This window comes from Schistocerca cancellata, chromosome 5 (genome assembly GCF_023864275.1).
Source record: "Schistocerca cancellata isolate TAMUIC-IGC-003103 chromosome 5, iqSchCanc2.1, whole genome shotgun sequence".
NCBI lineage: Eukaryota > Metazoa > Arthropoda > Insecta > Orthoptera > Acrididae > Schistocerca > Schistocerca cancellata.
This window is the reverse complement of record NC_064630.1, coordinates 905055-914160: the sequence shown is the minus strand read 5'-3', so window position 1 is coordinate 914160 and position 9106 is coordinate 905055.

The following is a 9106-nucleotide window of genomic DNA, read 5'->3' as shown; positions in this document are numbered from 1 at the left end:
AGAAGATAAAACGACAGCATTATCTGCAAACAAAATAAGACTGTTCTCAGATTGTCGCATAAGTCTTTTATGTACATAAGAAATAGTAGAGGGTCTGTAAGACTACCTTGGGGAACGCCAGAAATAAATTCTGTTTTACTCGATGACTTTCCTTCAATTGCTACGAACTGTGACCTCTGCGACAGGAAATCACGAATCAAGTCGCATAACTGAGATGATATTCCATAAGCAGCCAATTTGATTACAAGCCGCTTATGAACAACGCTGTCAAAAGCCGTCTGGAAATCTGAAAATACAGAATCGATTTAAGATCCCCTTTTTTACTTCTTGCGAATAAAGAGTTCATTGTCTGTCACAAGAACGATGTTTCCTAAATCAGTGTTGACTGTGTCTCAACGCACCGTTCTCTTCAGGTAATTCACAAAGTTCGAACATCCTCAAGGAGCATCTGACGTGTTCCACTGGATCATCTATGTACTATTATCTGGTCGATTGCAGCTATTTTAATTCTCTACGCTCGTCGAATTATATCTCTTCCGGTGAATTTTCCGAGAAGAGGAAAAAAATTAGCATGGACTTACATTTTGAGAAATGATGCAGGGAGGGAAAGCCTAGGAAACACAGAAACACTTTGATTCATTACTCTTTTCCAGAGAAGGAACTGTCATAGGACGCATTGGCGGCACAAACCAACCACTCATGCTAAGGTGAAAAAAATCATGGGATACCTTCTAATATCGTGTAGGACCTCCCTTTGAACGGTTGTTGTTGTTGTGGTCTTCAGTCCTGAGACTGGTTTGATGCAGCTCTCCATGCTACTCTATCCTGTGCAATCTTCTTCATATACCAGTACATACTGCAACCTACGTCCTTCTGAATCTGCTTAGTGTATTCATATCTTGGTCTCCCTGTATGATTTTTACCCTCCACGCTGCCCTCCAATGCTAAATTTGTGATCCCTTGATGCCTCAGAACATGTCCTACCAACCGGTCCCTTCTTCTTGTCAAATTGTGCCACAAACTCCTCTTCTCCCCAATCCTATTCAATACCTCCTCATTAGTTATGTGATCTATCCATCTAATCTTCAGCATTCTTCTGTAGCACCACATTTCAAAAGCTTCTATTCTCTTCTTGTATAAATTATTTATCGTCCATGTTTCACTTCCATACATGGCTACACTCCATACAGATACTTTCAGAAACGACTTCCTGACACTTAAATCTATACTCGATGCTAACAAATTTCTCTTCTTCAGAAACGCTTTTCTTGCCATTGCCAGTCTACATTTTATATCCTCTCTACTTCGACCATCATCAGTTATTTTGCTCCCCAAATACCAAAACTCCTTTACTACTTTAAGTGTCTCATTTCCTAATCTAATTCACTCAGCATCACCAGACTTAATTCGACTACATTCCATTATCCTCGTTTTGCTTTTGTTGATGTTCATCTTATATCCTCGTTTCAAGACACTGTCCATTCCATTCAACTGCTCTTCCAAGTCCTTTGCTGTCTCTGACAGAATTACAATGTCATCGGCGAACCTCAAAGTTTTTATTTCTTCTCCATGGATTTTAATACCTACTCCGAATTTTACTTTCGTTTCCTTTACTGCTTGCTCAATATACAGATTGAATAACATCGGGGACAGGCTACAACCCTGTCTCACTCCTTTCCCAACCACTGTTTCCCTTTCATGCCCCTCGACTCTTATAACTGCCATCTGCTTTCTGTGCAAATTGAAAATAGCCTTTCTGTATTTTACCCCTGACACCTTTAAAATTTGAAAGAGAGTATTCCAGTCAACATTGTCAAAAGCTTTCTCTATGTCTACAAATGCTAGAAACGTAGGTTTGCCTTTCCTTAATCTTTCTTCTAAGATAAGTCGTAAGGTCAGTATTGCCTCACGTGTTCTAATATTTCTATGGAATCCAAACTGATCTTTCCCAAGGTTGGCGTCTACTAGTTTTTCCATTCGTCTGTACAGAATCCGTGTTAGTATTTTGCGGCTGTGGCTTATTAAACTTAAGTTCGGTAATTTTCACATCTGTCAATACCTGCTTTCTTTGGCATTGGAATTATTATATTCTTCTTGAAGTCTGAGGGTATTGTGCCTGTCTCATACGTCTTGCTCACCAGATGGTAGAGTTTTGTCAGGACTGGCTCTCCCAAGGCCGTCAGTAGTTCTAATGGAATGTTGTCTACTCCCGGGGCCTTGTTTCGACTCAGGTCTTTCAGTGCTCTGTTAAACTCTTCACACAGTATCGTATCTCCCATTTCATCTTCATCTACATCCTCTTCCATTTCCAGAATATTGTCCTCAAGTACATTGCCCTTGTATAGACCCTCTATATACTCCTTCCACCTTTCTGCTTTCCCTTCTTTGCTTAGAACTGGGTTTCCACCAGAGCTCTTGATATTCATAAAAGTGGTTCTCTTTTCTCCAAAGGTTTCTTTAATTTTTCTGTAGGCAGTATCTATCTTACCCCTAGTGAGATAAGCCTCTACATCCTTACATTTGTCCTCTAGCCATCCTTGCTTAGCCATTTTGCACTTCCCGTCGATCTCATTTTTGAGACGTTTGTATTCCTTTTTGCCTGCTTCGTTTACTGCATTTTTATATTTTCTCCTTTCATCAATTAAATTCGATATTTCTTCTGTTACCCAAGGATTTCTATTAGCCCTTGTCTTTTTACCTACTTGATCCTCTGATGCCTTCACTAATTCATCCCTCAGAGCTACCCCTTCTTCTTCTACTGTATTTCTTTCCTCCATTTGTGACAATTGTTCCCTTATGCTCTCCCTGAAACTCTGTACAACCTCTGGTTTAATCAGTTTATCCAGATCCCATCTCCTTAAATTCCCACCTTTTTGCAGTTTCTTCAGTTTTAATCTACAGTTCATAACCAATAGATTGTGGTCAGAGTCCACATCTGCCCCTGGAAATGTCTTACAATTTAATACCTGGGTCCTAAATCTCTGTCTTACCATTATATAATCTATCTGATACCTTCTAGTATTTCCAGGATTCTTCCATGTATACAACCTTCTTTTATGATTCTTGAACCAAGTGTTAGCTATGATTAAGTTATGCTCTGTGCAAAATTCTACCAGATGGTTTCCTCTTTCATTTCTTTCCCCCAATCCATATTCACCTATGTTTCCTTCTCTCCCTTTTCCTACTCTCGAATTCCAGTCACCCATGACTATTAAATTTTCGTCTCCCTTCACTACCTGAATAATTTCTTTTATCTCATTATGCATTTCATCAATTTCTTCATCATCTGCAGAGCTAGTTGGCATATAAACTTGTACTGTTGTAGTAGGTGTGGGCTTCGTGTCTATCTTGGCCACAATAATGCGTTCACTATGTTGTTTGTAGTAGCTTACCCGCACTCCTATTTTCCTATTCATTATTAAAGCTACTCCTGCATTATCCCTATTTGATTTTGTATTTATAACCCATTTGCTACTGAGCATCTCTCTTGCAGAGTCTTCCACTGGAGTTTATTTCTCATCTCCGTAACGCTTTCACGATTACCAAATGATCAAGTAACGAAGCACGCTGTTCTCCGTTGGATCTCTTCTATCAACCCTATCTGGTACGGATCCCACACCATTAAGCAGTATTCAAGCAGTGGGGCAACAAGTGTACTGTAACCTACTTCCTTTGTTTTCGGACTGCATTTCCTTAGGGTACTTCCAATGAATCTCAGTCTGGCATCTGCTTTACCGACGATCAACTTTATATGATCATTCCATTTTAATTCGCTCCTAATGCCTACTCCCAGATAATTTATGGAATTAACTGCTTCCATTTGCTGACCTGCTATATTGTAGCTAAATGATAAAGGATCTTTCTTTCTACGTATTCGCAGCACATTACACTTGTCTACATTGAGATTCAATTGCCATTCCCTGCATCATGAGTCAATTCGTTGCACATCCTCCTGCATTACAGTACAATTTTCCATTGTTAAAACCTCTCGATATACTACAGCATCATCCGTAAACTGCGTCGGTGAACTTCCGATGTTATCCACAAGGTCACTTATATATATTTTGAGTAGCAACGGTTCTACGACACTCCCCTGTGGCACACCTGAAATCACTCTTACTTCGGAAGACTTTTTTCCTTTGAGAATGACATGCTGCGTTTTGTTATCTAGGAACTCTTCAATCCAATTACACAATTGGTCTGATAGTCCTTATGCTCTTACTTTATTCATTAAACGACTGTGGGGAACTGTATCAAACGCCTTGCGGAAGTCAAGAAAAACGGCACCTAGCTGGGAACCCGTGTCTATTGCCCTGTGAGTCTCATGGACAAATTGCGTGAGCTGGGTTCCACACGATCGTCTTTTTCGAATTCCATGCTGATTCCTACAGAGTAGATTTCTAGTCTCCATAAAAGTCATTGTACTCGAACATAATACGTGTTCCAAAATTCTACAACTGATCGACGTTAGAGATACAGGTCTGTAGTTCTGCAGATCTGTTCGACGTCCCTTCTTGAAAACGTGGATGACCTGTGTCCTTTTCCAATTTTTTGGAACGCTACGCTCTTCTAGAGACCTACGGTACACCGCTACAAGAAGGGGGTCAAGTTCCTTCGCATACTCTGTTTTAAATCGAACTGGTATTCCATCAGGTCCAGCGGCCTTTCCTCTTTTGAGCGATTTTAATTGTTTTTCTATCCCTCTGTCATTTATTTCGATATCTACCATTTTGTCATCTGTGCGACAATCTAGAGAAGCAACTACAGTGCAGTCTTCCCCTGTGAAAGAGCTTTGGAAAAAGACCTTTAGTATTTCGGCCTTTAGTCTGTCATCCTCTGTTTCAGTACCATTTTGGTCACAGAGTGTCTGGGCATTTTGGTTTGATCCACCTACCGTTTTGAAATTAGACCAAAATTTCTTAGGATTTTCTGCCAAGTCAGTACATAGAACTTTACTTTCGGATTCGTCGAACGTCTCTCGCATAGCCCTCCTCACACTACATTTCGCATCGTTAAATTTTTGTTTGATTGCAAGGCTTTGGTAATGTTTATGTTTGCTGTGAAGTTCCCTTTGCTTCCGTAGCAGTTTTCTAACTCGGTTGTTGCACCACGGTGGCTCTTTTCCATCTCTTACGATCTTGCTTGGCACACACTCACCTAATGCATATTGTACGATGGTTTTGAACTTTGTCCACTGATCCTCAACACTATCTGTGCTTAAGATAAAACTCTTGTGTTGAGCTGTCAAGTACTCTGAAATCTGCTTTTTGTCACTTTTCCTAAACAGAAAAATCTTCCTACATTTTTTAATATTTCTGTGTACGGTTGAAATCACCGATGGTGTAACCGCTTTTTGATCGCTGATTCCGTGTTCTGCGTTAACTGTTTCAAATAGTTCGGGTCTGTTTGTCACCAGAAGGTCTAATACGTTATCGCCACGAGTCGGTTCTCTGTTTAACTGCTCAAGGTAGTTTTCAGATAATGCACTTAAAAAAATTTCACTGGAGTCTTTGTGCCTGCCACCTGTTATAAACGTTTGAATCTCCCAGTCTATATCTGGTAAATTAAAATCTCCACCCAAAACTATAACATGGTCGGGAAATCTACTCGAAATATTTTCCAAATTTTCTTACAGGTGTTCTGCCACAACAGCTGCTGAGCCAGGGGGTCTATACAGACATATAATCACCATGTTTGAGCCAGCATTAACCATGACCTTCACCCAAATTATTTCACATTTCGGATCTCCGTCAATTTCTTTCGATACTATTGCACTTTTTATCGCTATGAAAACGCCTCCCCCTTCACTCTCCAGCCTGTCTCTGCGGTATACATTCCAGTCTAAGTTTAGTATTTCATTACTGTTTACATCTGGTTTCAGCCAAATTTCCGTCCCTACTACTATGTGGTTTATTAATGAGAGCAGTTCTGGGACCTTTCTATAGACGCTCCTGCAGTTTACTATTACCACATTAATATTGTCGGGCCTATGGAGGGAATTCTCTAACCTAACAACCCACATGTGCACTCCACATGTACTCCACTACCCTTGTAGCCGCTTCCGGCGTGTAGTGCACGCCTGATCTATTCAGGAAGACCCTAGATTTCTCCACCCGATAGCGGAGGTCGAGAAATTTGCACTCCAGATCTGCGCAGAATCGTCTGAGCCTCTGGTTTAAGCCTTTCATTTGGCTTCAAACCAGAGGACCTCGATTGGTTCTAGGAACGAGCTCAGATTCCACCCCATGAGCGAGGCGTTCCGCCAACTCCGCCAAACACCTGTATGAACTGAGGATGACCTCTGAACCCAGACAGCAGGAGTCATTGGTGCCGACATGAACAACAATTTGCAGTCGGTTGCACCCAGTGCTCTCTATCGCCGCTGGCAGGGCCTCCTCCATTTCTCGGATGATACCTCCTGGCAAGCAGACAGAGTGAACGCTGGCCTTCTTCCCCGACCTTCCCGCTATTTCCCTAAGGGGCTCCATCACCAACCTAACAGTGGAGCTCCCTATCACTAATAAACCCCTCCCCCCGTGTGCCTGCTCAGGAGTGGCCACATGTCCACTCACAGGCAGAGCGGCCATCCCACACAGCCAGCCTCCACATTGACCCTCCGCCTCGTGCGACGCGAACGCCATTGAATCCGCCATTTCCCTGGGGAGAGGGTAGCCTAATTGCGCCCGGTACCCACGGTTAATTAATCTTGTAAAAGTTTGCATTAAGAAAATGGATTCCTTATACGATGTAGTATGATGTTGTGAATTGTAAAATAGATAACTGTGTTATATGCTATAATGGATCATTGACCCTTAGATTATTTATGACAAATAAAAATAATAAAATCACACATCCAAAAAGTCTCTGTACAGTGCTGACTTATTATTTATTTAGCGTATGGCAAGTACAAATCACGTTTATAGAGAAATAAGCTGCTACAATAACTTTATAACTTTGGCACTAAAAAACAAGACATAAAGAATTAAATACAGTTATGTCATGAATAACATATATATGTAATTACAAATCAACATTTAGGTTTTTAATATATTGAACTGCACTTCGAGTCGCATCCAGGATGTCCGTTGTTTGACCTGAGTAGGCTCTCAGAGGGCACTCTGCAATGATGTGCCGGATCGTCTGCTTCTCAGCGCCGCAGTCGCACTTTGGGGATGGTGCTCTTCCCCGTTTGTGTAGAGAGAACGCACATTGGCCATGGCCCGTCCAGATCCTGTTGAGGATGGTCGAGGTTTTACGTGGTAAGCCAAAGCCTGGAGGTCTGTTCGACGGTTTCAGTAAGGTGTTCACCTGTGGTGGTGCCGATTCTTCACATTCCACTTTCCAGCGTTCTTCAAGACAGAAACCATTTTCCTCCAGATCTTTAGCCCTTATAAGAGGTGGATGTCTAGAGCGCAATCTATCTCTGTCAATGCCATTGCTCAAAGCGTGAATCGGAAGTTGCGGGTTGTCTTGTATTTTTTTGAATTTTCTGAGAAGCTCATGTTCTCTTCCTAAGTGAGGTGGCGGTATGCGGCTCAGTACAGGTAGCCAGTGAATGGGGGTTGAGTTTATTGTACCTGAAATAATCCTCATAGTATGGTTCAGTACTGTGTCCACCATCTTGGTGTGAGCGCTCTTTTTCCGAACAGGGGAACAGTACTCTGCCGCAGAGTAGACAAGTCCCAAAGCAGAGCATCGCAAGGTAGAGGCGGAGGAGCCCCAGCTGGTACCACGTAGTTTCTGAATGATACTGTTCCTAGTACGGATTTTTGCAGCAGTGTTGATGAGGTGTTGTTCGTAGCTCAGGGTTCTATCTAATGTCACTCCCAGGTATTTTGGATTTTTATTATAAGGCAGAATATTGTTATCAAAATATATCTTTAGGCGTCTGTTAGCCAATTTATTACTCAGGTGGAAACACACAGCCTCAGTTTTAGTTGGACTAGGTTGTAGTCTCCATTCACGAAAGTACGTTCCCAGCAAGGACAAGTCGCTTGTCAGGACAGTCTCAGTATGCTCCATCATCTCGATGTTGTGTAGCTATGGCCCAGTCATCTGCATATCCAAACTTCTCAGATTTAGTATTAGGCATATCGGCTATATACATGCTGAAAAGTAGCGGTGCCAGGACTGATCCTTGGGGCAAGCCATTATTGAGCTTCATTGTTTTGCTCCTATAATTTCCAAGTATCACCTGGAATGGTCTGTTGTAGAGCATCTCGTTCGTAAGGTTAGCCATTTTCAAACATGGCACGATGCGGAGTAGTTTGTAAATCAGGCCTTGCCTCCACACAGTATCATAAGCCGCTGTCAGGTCTATAAATACCACAGATGTTTTTTCTTGTCTTTGGAAGCCTGCCTCGATGTAGGAAGTTAGTGAGAGGACTTGATCCGTGCAGCTCCTGTTTGGCCGGAAGCCTGCTTGTTCCACAGGGGTACACTTTAGGATATCTGGACTTATTCTGTTACATATAAGCCTCTCCAGTAGTTTGTAGATCATGCTAAGAAGGGCAATTGGGCAGTAGCTGTTTGGTTGGTCATTCGGTTTACCTGGTTTCAGTATCGCTATGATTTTTGCTTTCTTAAGGGTATTTGGTATTCTTCCAGTTTCCATCATGCTGGAGAAGAACTGTGCAAGCCATAATTTTTGCAAATTTACCGCAGTGAATCAGAAACTCTGGATGAATTCCATCATAAACCTGGGGCTTTCCGTGGCTTGATGTCTCTCAGAGCCAGTGTTATCTCTTCGATTCAGAAGGGCTGCGAGTGTAGTGAATTGTTTCCTACTATAGATTTCAACTTTTTAAGTTCCTTTTTAACTTTAATGGTATGAGCTCGATCCCCTGGAGCACTAGAGGTTTTACTGATGTGCGCCGCAACCGTGTTTGGAGAAATAGAGCTGGTTGGTCGTTGGTTCCTGCTACTGCCACCAAGCTTCCGCAGTAGCGACCACGCCTTTCTGCTTGATTTTGTGAAGTCCATTTCCTCAACAGTCTCTATCCATTTACTGCGCCTGGCAGCGTCCAGACTGTGCAATAAGTCATCTGCAGCCTCCCTATCCCCATGCTCTAGGAACTGTTTGTAGAGGCGCTCACTCTCTTCGTTC